The sequence below is a fragment of the Sapajus apella genome, unplaced genomic scaffold (assembly GCF_009761245.1).
Source record: "Sapajus apella isolate SASKATOON/1434 unplaced genomic scaffold, GSC_monkey_1.0 scaffold61, whole genome shotgun sequence".
NCBI lineage: Eukaryota > Metazoa > Chordata > Mammalia > Primates > Cebidae > Sapajus > Sapajus apella.
The window spans coordinates 4,180,585-4,206,665 of record NW_022437001.1 but is presented as its reverse complement, the minus strand read 5'-3'; the positions used below and the strand labels follow the sequence as shown (position 1 = coordinate 4,206,665).

Below are 26,081 nucleotides of genomic sequence, written 5' to 3'. Positions count from 1 at the left end.
AAGACTGGCAAGAAAACTTCACCGACATGCCTCCTGTCAAAAACACTAGGTCTCTTCTTACCCTTATAAACGCCTTCTCTGGGTGGGTGGAAGCGTTCCCCACCTCCTCAGAAAAGGCTGCAGTAGTTTCCCAAGTTCTTTTAACAGAAATCACCCCTAGATTTGGTCTCCTGCACTCCATACAATCAGACAATGGCCCGAGCGTCATCTCCCAAATCGCCCAACAGTCTCTCAATCTCTCGGTGTCCAGTGGAACCTGGATATCCCATGCCAACCCCAGTCATCCAGAAAAGTCGAAAGGGCAAATGGAATCCTTAAAACTCAGTTAACCAAATTCACACTCAAAGTCCAAAAGCCCTGCACCTCCCTTCTGCCCATAGCTCTAGCCCGTATCAGAGCCAGCCCAAAAGCACCCTCCCTCCTCAGCCCATTTGAGTTAATGTTTGGTCACCCTTTCCCCTTACAAAATAGCCCCCCTCCTAACTCTAGGAGAATATCTCCCAACACTCCCCTTCATCTGACACTTCCTCTGCCAACACTCTGACCGGACCCTCCCAAGGCCTCACGAAGGCCCAGTTAAAACCAGGCCCTACTCCCAGGAGAATATGTTTTTCTAAAAACGCTTAATCCCATAAGCCTTAAACCAAAATGGGAAGGCCCCTTCCAGGTTCTTCTCACTACCCTCATGGCGGCCAAACTCTCAGGACACCCTTCTTGGTATCATCTCTCCAGGTTAAAACGGGCCCCAAGGCTCCCACCTGTCCGTCTACTCCTTCCCTGCCAACCACTCATCAATACTCCAGCATCATCCTTGGGCCAACCAGACTCCGCCTCACATCCATTCCAGAGGAACTGCCACCAGACAATCAGGCAAAATTACCCCCTCTCTATTTGTTCCTGCTCCTTTCTTACAAATCAAGTGTTAGAGCACCCTTAAATGGAAATTGCTTTCTACAACCTCCTTGCGGGAACTGCCTCACTCACTCTCTTGTTTGCAGTAGGTATATATCCTGTAGCCCCTCAACATGGAACGACAAGCAGAGAGCCTTCATTGCCATGGTTTTTTGCCTAATCATTGCAGTGATAGCAGGAATAACAGTCTCTGGTAAATAACTATCCCATCTTTTTTGTAATGTCCTGTCTCTGTTCTTCTTAACACTTCGCTCTCTTCCTTCACTGTCTCATGGAGGATATTACATGGTTCTTTCCTGAAGAGCCTACTCTCTCCTCATTTCTAGGTTGGAAAACTGATCTTATCTTCCAAGGCACCCTATGCGATTTCACCCCAGATGAAGTCCAACTTTTTACCTTCATCCTTACCCTTTGCTTATTTGCTACTCCTACCCCTTCTCACCAACACGTACCCCATTCCCTTACCATGCTACCTTCACCACACTCTCAACTCAACTCAGTTCCAACTAAATCAGTCTAACCTGGCTCCGGCAAGCAGCTGTTGGCTGTGCCTCTCTGTCTCGGACACTGCCTACACTGCCATCTCAGTCCCCACACAGGACTGGATCCGTACCAGAGTAACCTATCACCCCCACTTTCAATTAGGAGGACCTTTCCAGTATAATTTACAACAACTAATACAACTCTCTGAATCCTTCACAGAACACAATAAACCTCCATCTCCCACTGGACAAACAGTTCTGATATTATGACCGTATCTCACCTCCCTTACTCCCTATATCAATCAAACTCAGCCTCTACTAAACCCCATCACCACACAAACAGCTCTGCTCTCTCAGGCCCCACTGTGCTTTCAATGCCATTCCCCAACCAGCTACCTCCTAGACCACCTGCCCCCTGCCCCCAACAGTGTCACTTCACCTTAGAACTCAAACTCTCCGGGGATCATACCAACCAAAACATATTCAAAACTACTCTCCACTTTTCAAGCTCCCTGCAACTCGACATCACCCTACTCCTTAATAAGAAGTCAGGCTTCTGCAGCGGCAGACACCGCCCCTGCTTAAATCTCCATCCCTGGCTGCCCTCCTGTGAAACAGTCACCTAAAACTCAAGATTGTCCTCTCCACCCATTCTTTGCCAGTAACTCCTCTCACTGCATTCTGGTAGACACCAAGCGCTTCTTACTACACTGGGAAAATAAAGCACTGCAGGGCACTCAAACCCCTCACAATACACCCCTGCAACCACTCACTGCAGCCACTCTCAGAGGGATGTTAGGAGTATGGCTCCTAAAGAACAAGAAATTTCCACATCTCTTCAACATACACGACCGACTCTGTCTGCCAAGCCAAGGTGTCTTCTTCTTATGTGACACCTCCACCTATATTTGCCTCCCCACTAATTGAACCGGCACCTGAACCCTGGTATTTCTCAGCCCCCAAATTAGTATAGCCCCAGGTAACCAGTCCTTGTCCATCCCAGTCAACACCCCTATTTGGCCCAGCGGGCGGTGCAGCTCATACCTCTGCTTGTGGGATTCGGAATAGCTACAGGAACTGCGGGCATTGCAACAGGAACTGCCAGGCTTTCTAGCTCTCTCTTCTACCATCACTCCCTTTCCAAAAACCTTACAGACAGTGTAAAGGACATGACCAAGTCCATTTCTACCTTCAAAGACAAATAGATTCACTGGCTGCAGTTGTCCTCCAGAACCGCAGAGGTCTTGATCTACTTACCACTGAAAAAGGAGGTCTCTGTGTCTTCCTAGACAAACAACGTTGTTTCTATCTCAACCAATCCAAAATAGTGCAAGATGTAGTCAAAAGACTCAAAGACCAAGCCCCAAAAATAAAACGATTCTTCTGCCTGGCCCTCCTGGCCTGGCTAGTATCTCAGCTCCTAGGCCCCTTGGCTGCTTCCCATCCTTGGTCCTGCTATAACGCTCCCCCTCCTCTTGATCTTGACCCTTGGATCTTGTGCCTTTTCACCCAGTTTTTGCAGAATCAATTACAAGCCTTCACCCGCGGCATAATACAAAACTTGATGATATTCCAGGACTACCAACCTGCAAGCTAATCTCACCCCAACCAGCGTCCCTACTCAGCATGAAGCAGCTAGAAATGAACGGTGCCCCTTCTCCCTTTCACAATATATATATATATATGTATGTGGTGTGTGTGTGTGTGTGTGTGTGTGTGTGTGTGTGTGTGTAAAACAAAAGGCTGGAATGATAAGAGTCACAGCAAGGCAAGCCCATACACCTCTTCCCTGTTTTCCCCTGCTAAGTCAGGCTCACAGCAAAAACAGCCTCACGCCTTGCAAACAGGGCACCTGAGTTCCAGGATATGGTTGCACCTGGCTCTTGAACCCAGGATGGTGATGCAATTAAGCAGGATGTTAGCACTTAAGAACCAAAAGGCACTTTTTCTTAGACTAGCACCCAGCCACCTGCAAACCCCCTATATAACTCCCACAGTCTGTAAGCCAGATTGCTGCCTTCACTGCCTATGGTGAGGCAGCCAGCCTTGCAGGTTGAAATAAACTTGCTAAACCTGACCCTGGGTCTGCCTCTCTGTCCTTTCGGTCAACCTCACAAGAACTACGTTTGAAATGGAAATAATTTGGAATATCATCAAGGTTATATTTAAAGCTACTGACTCAAGTGATTTTGACAATACAAGCCAATAAAATGTACTAAATATGTAGTTCTGGAAACCCCCCCCAAAAAAAAGGGGAGTTGGATTCTACCCTGCAAGGGCAAGGAGACCCAAAATGACGGCTGTCCTAAAGAGCCCTTGCGACTGGTTGTTGAAGTGGAAGAGAATCCAGATTTCTTGTGTGTAGTTCTTTTTTTTCTTACTGAATTGTTCAGTTTGATGGATTTGGTGGATTGTTTTGCTGTCATTAAACATACCAACATCCAAGACAGATTTTAAAAGAAATATGGAGAATTGATGAAGTGTTTAGGATTAACACACAAAAAAAATCCAAGATCAAGTCTTGGGAAATAATTTGGGGACAGGGGAAAGGAATACAAGAAAATATTTCTGGGAATTGGTAACAATGTTATACTTAGTGGAGGGAGAAAGATAGTAATGAATGAGCATGCATCTTCAGAGTCAAAAAAGGAGTGACCCGAGTTACAATTTTGTTTTGCTTTTTAAACTTGGACAGATTACTGAGTACTTGTAAAGAAAAAAACCTTGTCACACTCACTCATTAGGACCATGAAAAGTAGGTTGGGAAGACTTGGTGCACTTTATTTCAATTTTAATGCTTTTAAAATTATATTCTACATATTAAGGACTCAGATTACAGCCATTCTGTGGAGGCTGGCTGGATAGGCGACCAAACGTGGAGCATGATAATGAAAATACAGGTCAACTTGGAGGAGAAGTGGTGTGGACACAGAGGTCAATAATTCAGGAAAAAAAAAGTATACTGGTTAACTTTGCTGCTAATGATGACATAGATCTTAGAACCTATGATCAGCATTATTCACGTAGACTTCTTATAAATGTAGGCAAATTGTATGAGACTCTCAGAGATTCTCAGTTAAAAGTATCACGTAACTGGGGCAAGACAATACTTACTTAAAGGGAGTCCTTACTCAGTAATCTTCCTTAAATTGGCTGATGAATATTTTAGGAGAGATTATCAAGCAATGAATCCGGAAGGTAGCCCTGTACGAGGTGGGAAGCACCACACTGAGGAGCAGGAATAGAAATGCAGAAATCAGCAACATGAGTTCATTTTCCAGTTATGTCTACAGATAGCCAGAAATGCCCCGGGCCCCATTTTAAGGCTTTGGATTTTACACAAAAGTATTTAGAAGTACTTAGAAAAAAACTTAAGAGTGAAAGTAAAAATAATCAGGAAACATCAAGAAATAAGATCTATGAGTACAGGTTAAAATAACTGATTGTTCGGCTAAGCAAGAGAGGCCTGGGTTATTTAACAGTATTTTTTTAAAGAATTGTTTCATTATTATTGATGATAAGCAACTAATCTTCATTTACACAGCAAGGGTCAAAACGAAAAGAAATTGGCCCAAACTGCAGTGTGTGGGATTTAGATTAAATGTAGGGATGAACTGGCTGAGAAGGGTGAATTACTATGGAAGGATATGGAATTTCCTATGTGGGAGGTCTTTAAAAATAGTCTCTCAATTGTAAAGGCTAATTTCAAAATTAAATCCTGACTGAATAGTAGGGCTAGAGATTGGTGATTTGAAAGGTGTAGGAGAGTAACATAAACACTAAAGAGACCTTATAATCTTAAAATATAATGATTATCTTGAAAATAATACTAGTTATGAAGTAGAATTAGAAAATCAGAGAGAGCTAATGTGTGTTGTGATTTATTCTTATTTTATCTTTCTTCCTCCATTCATCTGGGCAGCAGTTTGGGCATTTGCCAAGCAAGTTATAATTATCTATTGTTGAGATTTAAATCTCTTGATTATGTAACAAGTACCAAGAAAGACTGGATAGGGACATTGGGAAATTTCTGCTTTGAAGAACAGTAATAAAAACAGATTTCACTGCTCCTACAGTTTATCAATTTATCAGTTTTTATTCATTGAGTAACTTCTAATTGCCCACTAACCAAACTAGATGCTGTGGAAACATAGAAGGGAAACAGGACATGACTTCCAGCCTTTAAGAGTGTATGGCCTATATGGAATAATTTGATAAACACATGAAATTTAGTATAAAATATGATGCACAATTATAGAATTATGTGATATGTGATATGGGCTATCTGCTGGAAGAGTTGGATAGTGGGTGTTTGGACAGGAGGTATCATAGAGGAGGCAGGTTTTAAAGGATGAGAAAGAATTAAAGAGGAGGAGGAGTATGAGGAACATAATTTTGCGAGGTTAATATGAGCAAAGGGATAGAAGTGAGAATATATGTGCTTGAGTCATACTTTTGATACACTGGGGGGCATTGTGAATTTAACCTTTAGGATCAACTCACAGTTGTTAATATGTCATGGAAAGTCTTAATGATTTGCTAATATCTATGCACTTATCTCATCCTATCTCTTTGTGCAACCACACTCCCTTTTGTTTGTCACAACCTTGTGTGTGTCTGTTTGAGTTCAAATTCCAGTTCTACCACTCCATAACTCTGTGACTTTGAGTCTTGGTTACTTCATATATAAAATGGGGATAATAATAGGATCTGCCTCAAAGTGTTGTCATGAAGATTAAATATGTTGATAGATATAAAGCGCTTGGACTAGTTCCCAGCGCATTGTAAAGATCAATAAGATATCATCTGGGGCTGGGCAGAGTGGCTCATGCCTGTAATCCTAGTGCTTTGGGAAACACAGGTAGGAGGCTCACTTGATGCCAGGAGTTTGAGACCAGCCTGGATAACACAGTGAGTCCCCATCTCTATAAAATATTTTAAAAGGTAGCCGGGTGTGGTAGTGAACACCTATGGTCCCAGCTATTTGGGAGGCTGAGGTAGGAGGATTGCTTGAGCCCCGGAGGCTGAGGCTGCAAAGAGCTGTGTTCACACCACTGTATTCCAGCCTGGACAACAGAGTAAGACTCTGCCTCTAAAATAAAAGTTGAAAAGTAAGATATCGTTTGTTACTAATATTGTTATTCACCCTTAAGCTACAAGTCTGACAGTGGGCATTACCTCCTGGAAGCCTGTCCTTTACTGAGCAGTCTCCATAAGCATCGTCTGTGTTCTTGCCTGTCCCATCCCTAGACCTTTTCCACAGCCCATCCTGCTGTGCATGGTGAGCCTAGGTTTTCACGTCTGTCTCTTTTCCTGGGCTGTGGGTCTGGAGGCAGACAGGTCTTATTCACTTTTTTTTTTCAGAGTCACTCTCTTGCCCACACTGGAAGGCAGTGGTGTGATCTTGGCTCACTGCAACCTCCACATCCCAGGGTCAAGTGATGCTCATCATTCAGGCTCCCGAGTAGTTGGGATTACAGGTGCGCAACCCCACACCTGGCTAATTTTTGTACTTTTAGTAGAGGCGGGGTTTCACAATGTTGACCAGGCTAGTCTTGAACTCCTAACCTCAAGTGATCTGCCCACCTCGGGCACCCAAAGTGCTGGGATTACAGGTGTGAACCACCATGCCCAGGGTTTATTCACTTTTGTATCTCAGTGTCCATGAGCCATCTATCAATGGTTGTTGAATATGTAGGTAAATGAATGAATAGATAGTTGAAAGAAGGATATAAACCTATGAATTTCTACATTATACTCTTTACCCACTTCCCTACAATTACTAATTACTACTACTCATAATTAGTAGTTATTAATACTAAAAAGCTTTATTATGATCAAAACATCCGTGGAATATGTAATAAAGATGTATGGTTAGAAATTTCATAATTTGTTATAACTAGTGTCCCTGAAGTAAGCTTTACAAAATGGGTTTGCATTCATCTTTCAAAATTTGAGGGCTACCATTAGCCATATAATCTTAACAACCATACTGTAATTTATAGATTAATTCACAATAATCAACACATGAGCTATATCACATAGTCTAATTAGTTTTAATGTTTACTATTTTTTAACTTAACTTTTTCTTCTTAGATTCATTGGCAGTAAAGGTAGAGGGATAAAGGGGTAAGAATCTGGAGATATGGTAATTTATTTCATATTGCCAGATGCCCTCCTTTGAGGGTTTGGACTAAATGGCCTCTAAAATCCCATTCCCTGTTACTAAAGATTCTCTGAGCTCAGTGGATCTGTGATGTAGTTGGGATTATAATCTAATTTTCCTAAAGCTAGACTAGTGGTCTTTTCATTAAAACCATATAGTTTTATTATTCATGTGACTAGTCACTATTTTTAATTGTTTATTGATTAAACTATTTTTTTTCTGAGCAGAATCTCTAACATGGAATGATGGCAATGGAGACTGTCAATATCTGAAACAAAAATAAAATGGCACTACTAAGAAATTCCACATGGAAATAACGTGTAAGACCCTATAAACTATTAGTTAAAAATACCCAGCAGTACTTGTTAGTTATCAGTGTAACAATTCAAAACACTCCAGTGTGTAAAGCAATCTCTTTGAGAGGCAAATTATTTTATTGTTACATACTTTTTATAATTAGATATCAAAGAAAAACAATAAATTTATTTCAGATAGAAAATCCAAGTATTAGAATATGTATCCATTAAAAAAATCAAATAGGTCTATTGTGTTTGCTTTCATCCAGGGCTGGTTGTTTCTGAGGGAGAGGCATTTGAAGCCCATAATTGTGTTACTGAAATAGCTGGAACACCACACACAGTATTCCAGGCATCGAACGACCAAGTGGGTTAGCAGATCAATTACTTAAAAATCAACAAGCAGAGATGAAATTAGCCATGGCACATTCTGTCTGCTACTCACTCTCATCTATTAATTGGATTGGTTAGTGACTGAACTGTTCCATCATTTAGCAATTGGAGTTAATTAACATAGCTGGCCAGGCTGTACTATGCTATGGTTAATTGAGACATACACATGACCCCAGCTGCCCTGGCTCAGAGAGTAATGGCAAAAATAAGATGATCAAGGCACTAATCTGGTAAAATGATCAAACACTGAAATATCCATCTCAGTTTTGCCATCAGTATTCTAAGAAAAATATTTCCATTCCCGTTCTTTTCTGCTATAATTTGTAAAGTTGGCATTATTTGTTCTAGAAGTCTGTAGAACACACTTCCCTCCTTTCCCTATGATAATATCTCTATCTCTGGTGGCCATAGGGAATGCTGCCAGTATTCTGGTGGTATAACACAGTGGCCAAAAACTGTAGAGTTAAACAAACCTAGGGAAAGTCTGATCATTCACTTGCTGCATTAATGTTTTTGTACTCTACAATGGAAGTTACACTATCCACCTCCTCAGGTTGCAGGGACTAGCAGGGATGATGAAGGTGAAGGCCTTAGCACATAGAGAATGAGGCAGGTAAATGATCAATTTATTTAGCTCTTTGGGTTAAGCGGTGATGAATGAAGACAACCAGAAATAGTCACTTTTCTTTCCATTATCAATTTGATAGTTTTAACTTAACTTTTACTAGAATTCATTGTTGCCTGAACTGCAAAATGATATATGTAGATGTGAGGCACTCTAGGAAATGAGGATGAATCAAATTGTTTAGAAACAATAAAATTTATTTTCCTTGTTCATTGTCTAATTATCAGGTGGTAAAAGGAAAAACAGCCAAAACAATAGCCAAGTAAATAAAACACTGGTCTTAAGAGTCTTGTTACTTGAAATGTAGTTTAAAACCGATGTACATTAAATTAAATCATGTTCTAATCTTTTGACAGACTCATTTATTGTGAAACAGAGAGTGTGAGATACACCGGATGCAGAGAAGGTCAAAACTGAATAGGAAGATTTTATCCAGCTCTGGCTTCTACAAGTGAGGGGGAGTAAAGGCAACCCATGGAAGGTAAAGTGATAAGACTGAAAGATGCCAAGAGGCTGGAGAGGGAGGCCTGGGAGGAAATGCTAATGGAATTGTGATTAGAAAGCCTGGAGAGGCGTTGGATCATGCAAATACTATAGTCATGAAAAGAGCTGAGATTCCATGTACAGCAGGAAGGCAGACTTTAGGGCCTAGAGGGCCAGGCCTGGAATGGAGCCCTGCTTCTTCAGTTAGGGTCTTTAATTCTGCTCCTCTGAAGTGACGAAGTCCTTTCTCACACAACTGTCTTTCCCTTCTTTTTCTTTTCTGTTCGCCCTTTACTCCAGTATGTCTTAGTGGAAATATCATAAGATTTGCAGCTAAAAGATCTGAATGTGAGGTTTAAGCAGGTCATTACTAGATGTATTAATTGAGCCAGTTCTCTGAGTTTCGTTTTTATAAAAAAAATGAATACATGTTTTCTAATTTGTATAAGGAGGATAATAATATCTGGCTCACAGGGTTTCTGAGAGGGTAAAATGAAATAACAGATGAAAGAATTTCTTCGTAACATGTAGAGTAAATATGGATATGAGTTTTAGTATGATCAATGAATTTCCTCAGTCTTTACCTCTTTGCTCTCTCCCTTGGAATTCCAAGTAGCGGATGCTGGAAAATATAGATAGAAAAGTCTCACCTTTCTTTCTAAGGTAACTCCTTATCTCTAAGAAAAAGGCTTAATGATTGGGGACTGGATCTTAGGCTCTGCTAGGCTTCACACCAGTCTTAAGATTTCGTGACAAATAAGCCTTCATGTATTTCCACTGTGGGCTTGTTTATTGCTTTTTTTCATAGTTCAGAACAGCCACTATCCTCTTCTAACTCTAACTGTGAGACTCTGGAAATTTTTAAAAGTATAAACTAAGGATGGGAACAATTTCAGGGGCATGATTATACTGATGAGGCTTGGGCAGTGAGCCCATTCCAGGTTTACCACCGCCAAATCTTATTCCACCTATGCAGCAGCCAATGTGGATTTAATCCTGCAGGGTTCATGCCTTGGGGAAGAGGAGATCAAAGAAAGCCCACACCCAGGTCTCCCTCCATGAGGGCCATGGCCATGGTTTCCATGGTGATCCCAAAGGAGGCCCGCCCTCTGCTTCCTTGCTGTTTCAGTTGCATCACCTGAAAGACACAGGGCCAAGTCCTAGCCACACACTCATTACTCATGCTTCTCTAAAATCACAATAAATGCAGCCTTAGCTCTAACCACGTAACACGCCCCAACATTTCCTGGCCTGCCGTGGACCACATTCCTTCACAGCGGGACTTATGATCTGCTAAAAGACCACTGCAGATTTCTGCAGTTTCCTCATGGTCAAAGCCAGAATTTCACAGGAAGATAGAGAATCACATTGATTTTGTCCTTTATCTATTTCTGTCTGAAGGGACTGTACACATTTCCTAGGGCTGTCATAACAAAGCACCACAAGCTGGATGGTTAAAGACAACATAAATTTATTGTCTCCTAGTTCTGGAAGTGGGAAGTCCAAGATCAAGGTGTTGGTGGAGTTGTTTCTTCTGAGGGCCATAGCCTGTGAGGGAGAAATCAGTCTGTTCTATGCTTTCTTTCTCAGCTTGGGGGGGATTGCTAGAGTCTCTGGCATCTGGCTCCTGTCACGTAGACTTGTTCTCTATCTCCAGCTTCACATAGCACCCTCCCTGTGCATGTGTCTGTATCCAAGTTTTTGTTTGTTTTACAGATTAGGGGCCCGCCTTATTCACTTACTATCTCCCCAACAACTCTCTTTTCAAATAAGATCACATTCTCAAGTATGGATGGTTAGAGCTTCAACATATAAACTTTAGGAACACAATTCAATCCGTAACAGCAACAAAGTTTTTAAAATACCTTGATTAAAATTTATTGAGTGTTCAATACAAGCATGGTTGTGGGCAATCTCAACATTGCTTAAAGATGTAAATGAGGAATGGTTCCTGTCTACTAAGAATTTACCTCTTAGTTAGAACTCAACCTTCTAGCTGAATTGAACACATATGCAGAATATTATCCAATAGATGGAAAGAATCTGACCAAAATTAATAGTAGATATTCAACTTAAGTCAGAGAAAAATATTTGAGATCTTACATAGGAGCCCAACATAGAAAACAGAGAAAGCATATTTGCTCTGTTTCAGATAAGGTAGAGGATTTAGAGTCCCTTCTGCCCATTTCTTTTTATAGCTGCCATGGAGGCTTCATGGGAGAAATGTAATTCAATAGGACTCCAGAGAACAGTTTGGAAAGGCAGAGATGAGGAGAGGGAGAATAAGCATACAGTATGTGAGCAAAATTTTGGAGGTAGGAATATGGAAGACGTCTTTAGAATCTCAAAATCCGAGCCTTTTGGAGAACTGTGGAAGCAAATGTAGAAAAATAGATCAGGGTCCTCGGATGGAAGACTCCCATCATGGCTTGACTGAGTTCAGATCCTTGAAATATATGTCAGGGGATCGGAAGCTTTGCTGGCCCCCAGTAATCTCCATATACTTCAAGTTGTCTTATTTTCTTGCCTATACCTGATTCTCATTTTGATGGTTCCCACTCCCTAGATTCCCTTTACTTAAAAAAGCAAACATTTAAGCAATCTGAGGATTGGTATGGGATTTTACAGATTTGTGTCTGCACTTCTGTGCTTTACCATGCAGCATAATTTGAAAAAAAAATTACTAACAAATTCATGCATATAATGTAGAATTATGGATTTGACCAGCATCAGACAAAATTATGGAAAGAACTGTCTGAGGACCTGAGGTATAATATTGTATTTTATCTTTATAGATTTCTAAGAAACAGATATTGAACCTAGATCTGCTTGACAATAAAGTCTATGCTCCCCCTCCCCAATATTATTATCCTGGAGAACAGAAAATACAGAAATCTAATAGTACCAATGCAAAGTAAAAGCCTTTGGTCATATCCTAGGTCAGAATTGAAAAAAGTAGCAAAAATAGAAAGTTTGGGATCTGGGAAAGCCTGAATTGAGGCCATTCAATATAAATTGGACTTGACTTAAAGACCATGACCCAATTACATCTTTATTTAAACATGGCCTTCCATGATCACTGTTGACCCAAGGGAAGAATTTTCCTACTCTGAAATGCAATTGAGTAAGTGGGAGTCATGTCTCCATTGTCTCCAGCAACCCCATGGTATGGAATGATCCTCATGTGCTTTCATCATGCTGGTCTGCCTGCTGCTCCCTACATTCTTGTCCCATTCATCCTACTCTCATAAGAGATACTGTGTTTCTTTTAGTTATGTGCACATTATTTTTGATGTGCATATATAGTCCATATGTCATATAGCCCAAAGTGATTTAGCAGAAGTGCAGGTCAACTGCTGCCTCTAGCATGATTCTCAATGGTGGTAGCAGAAAGTGGGTCCTGAATGATGCAATAAGCTTTGAACAATAATTGCCTTTTTCTTCTAAAGGGTGTTCAAAATGTCCCTCCATTGTCAAAATTTGCCAGACATTGACCTAACAAAGAGAATGCAGCCACTATAGAAACCGAACGTGGAAAAGTCAGGTATGAGAGAGAAAGCCACCATATCACACATGCTATTTACATTAAATAGAAGACAGGTAAGTAGCATTTCACAAAGTACACTAAAAAAGCTTGCCACAGAACTCAGCTGATCCATTTTCACTATTCATAGACCCTACATGGAGCAAACACTTAAACAAGAAACAGATGCTCAGAGAATACATTGAGTTATAAAGAAAAAACAATATAAGCATGTAATTCTAAAATAACGAAAGGAAATTGAGAAATTGCTTTAAAAGAGCAGTAACTGTTGTGCAGTTGCATTCAGACAGGCTCCAAAGCTGATAGGCAGAGCACTCTGTTGAACCTGTGAGGTCTGAACCAGGAATCTGGTCACAACAGGGAAATTGAATTGTAGATATACTTGGTTTGGGTTTACTCAAATTTATTTCTGTAATTCACTATCATTTTCATGAGTATTTATGTTATTGTTGTCTCTCCTGATATAGGAAAAGCCTGTATGCAGAAATACAGTGACCCTGCTCTGTGCTGACCCACGCAGCACTATGACACAGAGGCGCAGGTGTATCAGGATATAAATATGTTCTCTAGTGGTGAAAATGTGGAGTCTGTAGTGGAGGAGAAATAAAGTGTTAAATGTAACAAAGTTGGAGAGTGAACTGAATAAAATGTTTTCATATTTTATAGTTTATATAAGAAGTAACCTGAATGACCCTGCATTTCCACTTATGGGTATATATCAAAAATAAAATTGGAATCAGGGCCTTAAAGAAATATTTGCACACCTATGTTCATAATAGCATTATTAACAATCATAGGTGGAAGCAACCTGTGTGTTCATAGATAAATATAGGAATGTAAATAATGTATTACATATACAGTGAAATATTATTCAGCCTTAAAAAGAAAGAAAATTGGCTGGGCATGGTGGCTCACATCTGTAATCCCAGCACTTTGGGAGGCCGAGGCGGGTGGATCACTAGGTCAAGAGATCGAGACCATCCTGGCCAACATGGTAAAACCCCATCTCTATCAAAAATACAAAAATTAGCCATATGTGATGGTACATGCCTGTAGTCCCAGCTACTCAGGAGGCTGAGGCAGGAGAATCACTTGAACCCAGGAGATGGAAGTTGCAGTGAGCTGAGATCATGCCACTGCACTCCAGCCTGGTGACAGAACAAGACTTCCTCTCAAAAGAAAAAAAAAAAAAAGGAAGGAAATTCTGACACATGCTACAGCATAAATGGTCTTTAAAGACACCGTGTTAAGTGAAATAAGCTAGTCATGAAAAGACAAATGCTGTATGATTCTACTTCTATGAGGGATCTAGCAGTCACATTCAAAGAAACAGAAAGCCGGATGGAGGCTATAAGGGGCCAGGGGAAAAGAAAAAGTGGGAGTTGTTTAGTTGGTGGAGAGTTTCAGATCTGCAAGATGAAAAATTCCTGGCCATCTCTTTCACAACAGTGTGAATATACTGAACACTAGCAAACTGTATACTTAAAAATGGTGACCCATGCCTGTAATCCTAGCACTTTGGGAGGCCAAGGCAGGTAAATCACCTGAGGTCAGGGGTTCAAGACCAACCTGGCCAACATGGCTAAAACCCCATCTCGACTAAAATTAAAAAATTTAGCCTGGCCTGTAATCCTAGCTACTTAGGAGGCTGAGGCAGGAGAATCACTTGAATCCAGGAAGCAGAGGTTGCAGTAAGCCGAGATTGTACCACAAACACATAACATTTACCATCTTTGTTTTTTGAGACAGAGTCTTATCTGGGCAACATAGCAAGACTCTGTCTCAAAAAACAAAGATGGTAAATGTTGTTTGCTTTTTTACTGCAATGAAAGGCAGAGAGAATAAAAATAGAATTTTTTCCAAATCTGATAACAACACAAAAACAAACAAGACAATACTAATAATAACTTATAAAGCTGAAAGAAGCTTTCTAAAGTATCATTAATTAAAACAAATGAATCATGGTCTATCATGCCAGAAGTAATGCTGAATTATTTTTCTATTCTCTCAATAAAAATTATATTATCAAATTGTTTTCCTAAGAAGTGGTGATTTAAAAGGAAGCAGCCAAATATATAGTTTAAAAAGAATTATAGAACTGTGTCAATCAATACAAATATTGTTATTTTTCTGGATTTTGTGATGCTCATCTTATTTTTCAATCTTTAAAAACATTTTTATATTAGCTTTTCCACTTCTGAATAAGTAATCATTTTGTACCTAATTTTAGATTCCGGATTTTGTATTCTTTTTCTTAAAGAAAGTCTTCCTAGGATAAGCTTCAAGCCCTGTGAAACATGTATTTTTTTTCCTGAATTTGAGCAATAAATATAATGGCTGATAGTGTTCAAGATATCAAGAAAAATAGACTTTTAAATATAGTCCATGTAAATCTTAATACCATCAGAAGCAACATCAGGCAAAGGATTCTCTCAATTGCCAATCCATCCTCACTTTTTCAGAAGTCTATCTTAGATTTTAGGAATATAAAAATTTGGGTTTAAGTACTTTTGAGGCATCTATTTGTCCTGATGCAGTTTGTCTCAACCTGGATGTAGAAATATGGACAAATACACAACAATGCTGAAAAGTGGCACTCAAAAAATTCATTCTATGGCCATAATTTATGAAGAATCTCCACGAATTATGAGGCCATTAAAGTTTCCACTTTGGGTAGTAGTCTATACATGGTCTTCTTTCTCTAACAGAGTTCATTTGGGGGTATCAAAGAAAGACTGAATTATTTCAGCCCTATTCATGTTGAGCCTTTGACTACGAGTTCCTGTGTCTGTTCCAAACATTAAAACGGCAACAAAGGTGTTGTAGCAGTTTGCTAAGGCACCATTCCCCATTTCCCCTCACCTTCAGCAGCTCTTTTTATGCACATTTTAGAACAAAAAAGCAGAGTGAAACTAGAGCACGAGATAGTCAGCTGTAAAAAGAGAATAGGAGTGGCCTATTATGTCATGAAGGCAAAAAGCTGTAAATGGAGGAAGATCTGGAAAAGCCCTTATAGGAGGGCAAATTGCAAATTAGATTATTTCACACATTTCAATTACTCTGAAAGACGCAGGATTAGGGAATCAAAGGCCTGCACATCCATACTGCGTAATGACTTAGAAGATGCAGGAATGGAGCTAGACGTTATACACATAATCTTGCTCTTCAGGTGAGTATATGAGACTGGGAATCTACTCATCAAGAAATGGATAAATGGAGCTGGGGAAATTTAGATAGTGGGTAAGTTGTTAAAGAAAAAACTATAAAAAAAATTATTAGCTGGGCACAGGGCATGTGCCTCTAAGTCCCAGGTACTCAGGAGGCTGGAGTGGAAGAATTGTTTGAGCCCAGGAGTTTGAAAACAGGCTGGGCAACATAGAAAGACTCTTGTCTCTAAACGTTAAAAAAAAAATTGAGTGGAATACCCTCTTGAAGGTTTTTTAGAAGAATAGAACCCAGAAAATGCATTACTGCAGATAACAGAAGAAAAATTTAATAAAAATACCTAGTCTACATAATTTACAAGAGAATAACATTTTATGAAGCAAGAGCAAAAACTATCCAGAAAAGTAGTACTATAAAGATAAACATTGGAGGCGGGATTAATTTTTTTTAAAAAAAACACCAATAACTAATAATGTAATGACAGGATTAAAATATGCCAAAAAGGGAGGAATTAGCATTATAGAAAACCAAATGAGTAATGTCAAGAGTAAATGTGATAAGTGCTCCCAGCGTGCAGACATAGGACAAAAACATGACAGCAAACAGAGAGAACAGTTAGTGAAGACCGAAACAAGAATCTAACAGAAAAACTACATGTGAACCTAGAGGAAAATGCCAAACAATTGGAACACATGCAATAAACAAAGACAAGTTGAACAATAGTGTCTGGACTGAAAAGAAAAAAAAAAAAAGACCTGAGCATTTGGATTAATAAAGCTCAACATGTTCTAGACAAAATTAGGAAGAGAGCTTATGCCACGCTATCTCTTGGCTAATCTTTTGAATAATCAGTGACATCGGTTAGTATCTCTACACAAAATACATGAAGACTCAATTGAGGATAATCTTAGGAGAGTCTGTTTACAGAGAAATTTATTGCAAAGGGATGAATGGGTTGTAAGAGAATCACAATGTACAAGGCAAAAACCCAGGGCTGGCAACAGCAGGCTGCCACCCTCTGTGGATCCAAGGGGAAGACAGGTTATTCAATCCAACATGTAACAATGCTACATAGGGCAGGCCACCTTGAGAAGATCATTGACTTTCTGTCAAGGAATATACCAAGTTCAGGCCACCTCACAGAGGAAAAAAATTACTAATTTTGTAGTAAAAAAATTACTCTCCTTTCTCTTCCAAGCTCTTGGCCCCATAGTCCAAATCTAACAGAAAGCCACAGTGCATGGAATCTCAACGGTGCAAGTCACTCAGGCCAGCCTCTCAGGTCACAAAACAGGATGGAGAAGGGACACAGAGGGACAGATGGAAGATACTTGGCACAGCATTGCAAACAAAACAAATATGTAATAAACCCAACATTCAAGCAATTGACAATGGAGGGAATAAAAGGAATGAAGAAGAAAGAATCAGGCTTAGTAAGTACATTACCGTAAATGATTATCAATATAATTTTAAAAAATGCATGAGTCTTAATAAAGAATATATATAATGTCAAATGGTTTGAATTATAATAGTCCCTGTCTCAAGCTAAAGATTAGAGCAGGACAGGGTGGGTAAAATAATATCTGGTCTCATAAGGTATATAAGAAAGAGCAAATACATTATCTCATTTCATCCTGATAGAAAAAGTTATATTTGTGTGTTTGAGACACTTAAAGAGTAATATAAATAGATACAAAGTATATTTTTCAAATGACAGGCGAAAAATTAAATTGCATATAGCAAAATGTAGAGATCTTTAAAAAAGTAAAATAAGAAAACTAAAGTAAGCCTAAGAATATTTTTAACAGTCAATTACTATATATGTTCTAATCTACATAGTAAAAGCTGAAAACACTCAGAATATGTTACAATGTCAATAGTATGCTGCTTTAACAAGTTAAAGTAGAAAATAAATATAAATTATATTATTTACCATGACTTATAACAATGGTTCTCAAATGTTTTAATCTCAGGATCTCTATTTACCTCTTAAAAATTATTGAGGACTCCAGAGAGCTTTTATTTATGTGGATTATATCTATAGGTATAACATTAAAACCAAATTTCTTTTTTGGTCAGGTTGATAGATCTGTATACAGTAAATTCACCCTTTATGTATAAAACCATGTGAATTTTGGCAAATCTATAAGGTTGTGTAAATGTTCTCACATCAAAATACAGAATGTTTCCATGTTCCTTTGAGATCTCCTCCACTTCTAGCCCTGTTTTGTGGCTGTGTAGTTTGTATTTTCTAAATATTATATAAATACAATCATACTTTATATAGCCTATGAAGTCTGACTTATTTCACTTAGCACAATGCTTTTGAGATTCATCTATGTTGTTACATGGATTTTGTTTCAGTAGTTTGGTTCTATTGCTGAGCAGTACTCAGTTCTATAGCTGCACCATGATTTTTTTAATCCATTTACTGGTCAGTGGGTATCTGAGGTTTTCCAGTTTTTGATTATTACAAATAAACCTACTATAAGCACTTGTGTCCAGGGTTTTGTGGGACATATGTTTTTATTTCTGTGGGTAAAGACCCAGTAGTGGGATTGTTGTGTCATATGGTAAGTGCATGTTTAACCTTATCAGAAATTTTATAAGAAACAATTCCAAAGTGATTGAACAATTTTGCATTTTCACCAGCCACGTCTGAGAGTTCCACTTAGTTAGCATTCACATTCTCATAGCATTTGATATTGTCAGCTTAAAAAATATTTTAACTATTCTAATGGATGTATAGTATCATCTTATTGTGGTTTTAATTTGTGTTTCCCTAAAAACTAATTATGTTGAGCATATTTTTATGTGCTTATTTGCTGTGAGTATCTCTTCTTTGGTAATATATTGTGTTTGTTCAAATCTTTTGTCCATTGGTTGTTTTCTTGCTATTAAATCTCGATAGTTCTTTGTATCTTCTGGATACCAGTCTTTTATTAGATATAAGTTTCACAGATATTTTCTACTCTATGGCTTGTCATTTCTTTGTTTCTCTTTTTTATAACAGTATCTTTCAGAGAGGTTTTAAAATTTTGATGAAGTCTAGGTTATCAATTTTTAATTTTATGGTTCATGCTTTTGTATTCTACTTAAGAAATCTTTGCCTAACCCAAGGTCACAAAGAGTTTCTCCTATGTTTTCTTCTAGAAGTTTTATAAAATCTGAGAAATTTTTAAAACAGGAAAAAAAAAATACACAAGCACACAGTCTGTAAGCCATCAGAGTGATGATGTCATCACATGTCATGAGGATTGGAAAGTCCTTCTGTACACTCCTGAGAAAATGAGAGTAAATAAGGCAAATAATATCTTAGAATTATTCTGAAAATGTTGACCTCACGAACTTTCAAAAAGGATTTCAGAGACTCCTGGGAGTCCCTAGACTACATTTGAAAATCATAGAATCAAAATATAAAGACAATCACACAGAAATTATGAGTGGTAACATTACATTTCAAATGAAGTAAAATTAAAAGCAATATATTAAAGATGGCAAAAAGTACTTTCCCATTAATAAACTTTCCTTTACCCAATGAAATTATAATAGCTATATAAGTTTTATATAGTAGATATCACAGCTTCTGAATATATTTTGGAAGTCTAGAAATATAAGGGTAAACTAAAGTCACTGCAATTGTATTTTAAGATCTTATTATACCTCTTTATTTCTTTAGGAGATAAAAAGGTCAATAATGTAGACATAAAATTTTCAGTCTTCTAAAGAGGAGGTATTATTTGGACTATGTGAAATTTTATGTCCTGTACACAAAATTACAACTTTTCAAAAAAGCATTTATTGAACATTTAAAAACACTGGTATGTTAGATTTCAGTGTAGAAATTGGTACAAGTTCATTCATTCATTCTTTAAATAAATGCAGTAAAATTAGAAATTAGCCATATAAATGGGATGAATAAACAAAATAAAAATTACACGATATTCATCTAAATATCTTAAATCACAAAATAATCAAATACCATATTGATAAACAATATAGTATATAACAAATAAGAGAATAGTCTATGCCAAAATTTATAAAATGCTGCCAAAATCTTACTCAAAGGCAAACCCAGATCCTTAACTTTTATGTTAATTAACTAGTAAAGATGACAAATAAACTATGCAGCATTGAAAAAAGAAAAGAATAACAAGATATAAGAGTAAGTAGTGATAATTGAATAATAATAATAGTAAAGTCACAGGAAGTAAATATAAAATGACCGAAAAATCTAATGAAGAAAAAAGTGGAGAAAATGCAAATAAAATATTGTAAATAAAAGTGAAATATCAAGAAATGGCAAAGATTTTTTCAAAAAATAAGGTATATAACATTTTCCTATTATTTTGACAACCTTAAAGATGTCACTTTTTTGAAAAAGGAATTTTCAGAAGTACATATGAAGAATAGAAAATCAAAATATATCAATAATCATAAAAAATTAAATTGTAAAAAAGCCATTATCACCAAAAGTTACTGAGACTAGTAGATTTCAAAGGAGCATTCTTTCAAACTTCTAGAAAACAAAATTATTTACTTTACATTTAAGTTACCTTGGAGAACAAGAAAATACAAATTAATTTTGTGAAGCTAGCATAAAACATGTGCCAAACACAGAACAAAAAGACTACATGTGTTTTTTCAAATTCTTAAATGGGACACTTGACTGTTCTGTGAGAGGTTAATAGTTATTCTATACAGATAGCATTCTGTATATTTAGCAAAATATATTTAATAAACCAGGGGTAAAACAAATCTTAACAGAGTTCATTAATACAGGCTATCCTAGAGTCTATAATATGTTAATATATATTAATCTCTATAATTTATGTGACCATGAGAACCTCCCCCAGGTTTTTTCTTTGCTTCACTGTATGTACCTATTAATCATGCACAATGTTTGTTCCTCAAATGTTCCAGGCACTGGTACATTCTAGTGTTTTCAGCTACTAGAGAGACTGTCAGAGACCAATATTCCTAACTAACATAGATGTTAACACCCTAAATGAAGGAGATCACACTGACACTGGCAGGGTGTTCACAGAATCATTCATCATCATCTTGTAGATTTTATCCTAAGAATGCAAGATTGATTTACTATCGTGAAACATTAATATAAATATTTTAGCAGGTTAGATTTAAAATATTTTAATTTAAACTGATGGCAAAAATGAGCTCTGTATTAGTTTTCTTGCTGCTGATAAAGACATACCCGAGACTGGGAAGAAAAAGAGGTTTAATTGGACTTACAGTTCCACGTGGCTGGGGAGGCCTCAGAATCATGGCAGAAGGTGAAAGGCATTTCTTACATGGCAGTGGCAAGATAAAATGAGGAAGATGCAAAAGCAGAAACCCCTGATAAAACCATCAGATTTGGTGAGTCCCATTCACTACCACAAGAACAGTATTGGGGAAACCTCCCCAATGATTCCAATTATCTCTCACCAGGTCCCTCTCACAACATGTGGGAATTATGGGAGTACAATTCAAAATGAGATCTGTGTGTGTGTGTGGTGGGGGGGCGGGACACAGCTAAACCATATAATTCCATCCCTGGCCCCTCCAAATCTCGTGTTCTCACATTTCAAAACCAGTCATGCCTTCCCAACAGTCCCCCAAAGTCTTAACTCATTTCAGCATTAACTAAAAAATTCAGAGTCCAAAATTTCATCTGAGACAAGGCAAGTCCCTTCCTCCTATGAGGCTGTAAAATCAAAAACAAGTTAGTGACTTCAAGTTAGTTACTTCCTAGATACAATGGGGTCACAGGCATTGGGTAAATACGTCCATTCCAAATGGGAGAAATTGGCCAAAACTAAGGGCCTACAAGCTCCATGCAGGTCTGAAATCCAGCAGGGTGGTCAAATCTTAAAGCTCCAAAATGATCTCCTTAGACACCATGTCCTGCATCTGGGTCATGCTGATATAAGAAGTGGATTCCCTTGGTCTTGGGAAGCTCTGCCTCTGCGGCTTTGCAGGGTACAGCCTCCCTGCTGGCCGCTTTCATGGGCTGGCATTGAGTGTCTGCAGATTTTCTAGGTGCACAGTGAAAGCTAGTGGATTTACCATTCTGGGGTCTGGAGGATGGTGGCCCTTTTCTCACAGCTCCACTAGGTGGTACCCCCGTAGGGACTCTGTGTGGGGGCTCCAGCCACACGTTTCCCTCGGCACTGCCTAACAGAGGTTCTCCGTGAGCACCCACCCCTGCAGCAAACTTCTGCCTGGGCATCCAGGCATTTTCATACATCTGAAATCTAGGTGGAGGTTCCCAAACTTCAATTCTTGACTTCTGTGTACTGGCAGGCTCAATACCACATGGATGTGCCAAGGCTTGGGACTTGCACCCTCTGAAGCCACAGTCCAAGCTCTATGTTGGCCCCCTTCAGCCACACACAGCTGGAGAAGCTAGGATGCAGGACACCAAGTCCCTAGGTTGAACACAGCAAGGGGATCCTAGGCCAGGCCCAGGAAACCATTTTCTTCTAGGCCTCACGGCCTGTGATGGGAGGGGCTGCCGTGAAGACCTCTGACATGCCCTGGGAGACTTTTTCCCCAACATTTGGCTCCTCTTTGCTAATGTAAATTCTGAAGCCAGCTTGAATTTCTCCTCAGAAAATGGGTTTTTCTTTTCTATCACATTGTCAGGCTGTGAATTTTCCAAACTTTTATGCTGTGTTTCCCTTTTAAAACTGAATACTTTTAACAGCACCCAAATTGCCTCTTGAATGCTTTGCTGCTTAGAAATTTGTAAGTTACACAAATCTCTAGGGCAGGGCCAAAATGCCACCATTCTCCTTGCTAGAATATATCAAGAGTCATCTTTGCTCCAGTTCCAAATAAGTTCCTCTTCTCCACCTGAGACTGCCTCAGCCTGGGCCTTAATGTTATATGACTATCAGCATTTTTGTCAAAGCCATTCAACAAGGCTCTAGGAACTTCCAAACTTTCCCACATTTTCCTCTCTTCCTCTGAGCCCTCTGAACATTCCACCTCTGCCTGTTACCCAATTCCAGAGTTGCCTCCATATTTTCGGATCTTTTCAGCAATGTCCCTCTCTGCTGGTACCAATTTACTGTTAATCTGTTTTCACACTGCTGATAAAGAAATACCCAAGACAGGGAAGCAAAAGAGGTTTAGTTGGATTTACAGTTCCATGTGACTGAGGAGGCCTAAGAATCATGGTGGAGGCACGTCTTACTTGGCCTGGAAAGAGAAAATGAGGAAGATGCAAAAGCGGAAACCCCTGATAAAACCATCAGATCTTGTGAGACTTATTTACTACCACGAGAACAGTATGGGAGAAACTGCCCCCATGATTCAAATTATCTCCCACAATATGTGGGAATTATGGGAATACAATTCAAGATGAGATTTGGGTGGGGACACAGAGCCAAACCGTATCAGCCTCTAATACAACAAAAGAGAGGAATATATCCCTTTATGAAACTGGCAAAGCAAAGAGCTTTGTTAGAAGCTGATGAGATTGCTGGATGGTGGACTATCTCAGATCTTGCTGGAGGCAGTGTCACTTAGCACAATCTAGGGGACAATTTGGTGACCCATGTAATTAATATGTAGCAAATTCTTTAAAAATTTACTGTCTAACGATGCCTTAGACTATAAGAAGAATGATGAGTCAGGAAGAAAGACAGGATGCATGAGGGGAAAGGGGAGGGCTAGATAATAGTCTTTAATTTATAAATTTGCTCCAGTTCTTTGGAATAATCCATCTAGCCATCATCGCCCTCCCTTCCCTGGGTCTCACTCCCATAGCCAGGAGGCTTCAGTGTTAGGAAAATGAAATTAAGTCTCCAAGTAAAAAATCATTACTGAGCCCCAAGTAAGTGGTGTGTAAATGGTTATCTGCAACATGGGTTAAAATGTTACTGAGGTTCTCAAGCTCTATCAGGAAGACAATCTTTGGCTTAGTCAGCTGGGCTGAAGTGGCCAGGTTTTCCCTGAACAGTAATAACTTGAATTGCTCTGTTACTCAGGTTCCTGAGAACTGAAAGTGCTCACAGGAGAGGCCAGTTTACCAACAACTTCCTTGAAAGCCCAGAATCACAACCAAAAGACACAAGTCTTTCTTCCTTTGGGATTCTTCTTTTTCTTTTTTCACATTCATAATACATACTAGACCTTTAGGATTCTTAATGCTAATGTGTTTTGAAAATTTAAAAATGCATTTTGTTGTTAGTTACTCCCTGAGTCCAGAGTGTCTGCAGAGCTATAGTGCAGTAATATCTAAGAGGTGGATTTTGGTTCCCCTGCCGTGGTCTTGTAGCCACAGTGGCATACTAATGCATTTCCTGCAGGATCACAAAGAACACAGAATGTCAGCAGTAGAGGGGCATGAATGTCTTTTACACCTATTTGTTATCTTCAAGGTCAGCAAGAATGCACCTGGCAAACACAGATGCTGTACACTAAATCCTGCCTGCTCACAAAGACTTGTCTCTGATTAGGCTATTTGAATAAAACATTACTTGGAATCTCACATGATACGCTCTCACAGCCTTGTAGTTTAGAAATCTGGGTTTTGTAGGATACGCTGTGTTTTAAAAGATTCACTGTAGTTTACCCATTGCATATTTGACTTGACTTTTTACAGACTTCTAATAGCCACAGCAGTGGGACTACTGAGGCATATTTCATTTAGATTCTGTATGAGAATGTAGATATAAGTAAAAGTACCAAAAAGACTGTGTGTGTGTGTGTGTGTGTGTGTGTGTGTATGTGCATGTACATGTATGTGTTTTAACTACGGATGTATTGCCATGACAACATCTGGAGATGGAATGGAGGAATTAACAAACTTTGTAACTTTTTAACCAAAACTTTGTCCTTTTGAAATTTACTAGGATATGTGCTTACTTACATTTCTCTTCCTTCTCCTTTCACCAAAATTTTAGGTCTTGATGTTCATAGCAAAGGATAGTCAATTAAATTCTAAACAACACTCCAAAGCTGCTTTGAGACTATGTTATGTAGCAATTATGATTAATTTTTCAATTGGCTTTCATTTAAAGGCCTAGAGTAAAATTTTTTATCTCATGAGAAAGAATAAGTGAGTAGTGGAACGTTTCTACTGCAAAGACTTTATTAAAATAAAATATTATGAAGCACATGATTTAAAGAATGTAATTTTATACTGCCCGTATAATTTAATAATGTCATTTACACTAAGCTCAATGAGATGACAGTATCAGAATAATGACACATACTAGAAAGTCATTAAAGCTAAATATTAAAAATATTGTTTTATGCTTTTAGGTATATAAATAAATTATAGTGTATAACTGACGATCTGGATAAGAAGCAGAGAATGGCTGTGAAAAAAACTCTGGTAGATACAAATAAAGGTTCTGACTACTTTTAATGTATAACTTTCTGATTGATTCACAGCCCATTGAAGTGAATCATGCTAAAGTAGTGAAAAATGTAAGTTCTTGAAGAGCACCAAAAATGTACCATACTCACTTCAGCCAGTCACTTATTCTCTCAGTGCCTCAGTTTTGCAATCTGTACAATGGGGTCATTTGTGCAATGGAATGAGAAGAGATATGTGAACAGTATTACGAAAAAGAAGGGTGGTAAAGTGGACCGTGGTCAGGCTAGCCACACAGCCTTGTCATTAATGTTTATGAGTGTGCATTTTTGTGATAGATTTAATGAAAATAAAATTGTATTTTTAAAAAGCTCTTTGAGGAGCATGTTTTGCTGCTCTCTGCATGTATGTTCCATTTTTCTTTCTTAATTAGCCTTTTACCTGTACTGATAACTTCTGTTCCCTGGCAAATTTAGCTCGTATGTCTCATCATTATTCCTCCAACATCTCAGTTTTAATTCTCACTCTTATATCTAGCTCATTTTCCAGGTTATTTTCAGGTCAAATTTCTGAGAAAGAAAACTTACTGGTTGACTTATCTTTCAGTGCCAAGTGTGATGTGTCATTAACCAGCAGGTAGATTGAGGTAGTACCAGTCCTGGTTTCACCAGCTCTAGTTGGTGT

At 38.5% G+C, this 26,081-nt stretch overlaps 1 long non-coding RNA gene across 1 annotated transcript in view; it reads left to right on the top strand.

Annotated features, from left to right (window-relative positions):
* The window catches only part of LOC116528969, a 127,343-nt gene extending 101,604 nt beyond the window's left edge, over positions 1 to 25,739 (top strand). The window contains exons 4-5 of the long non-coding RNA XR_004259312.1: positions 9,231 to 9,355; positions 25,475 to 25,739. This is a non-coding gene — a long non-coding RNA (uncharacterized LOC116528969). The remainder of the gene's footprint in view (positions 1 to 9,230; positions 9,356 to 25,474) is intronic.
* The last annotated feature ends 342 nt before the right edge of the window (positions 25,740 to 26,081 follow it).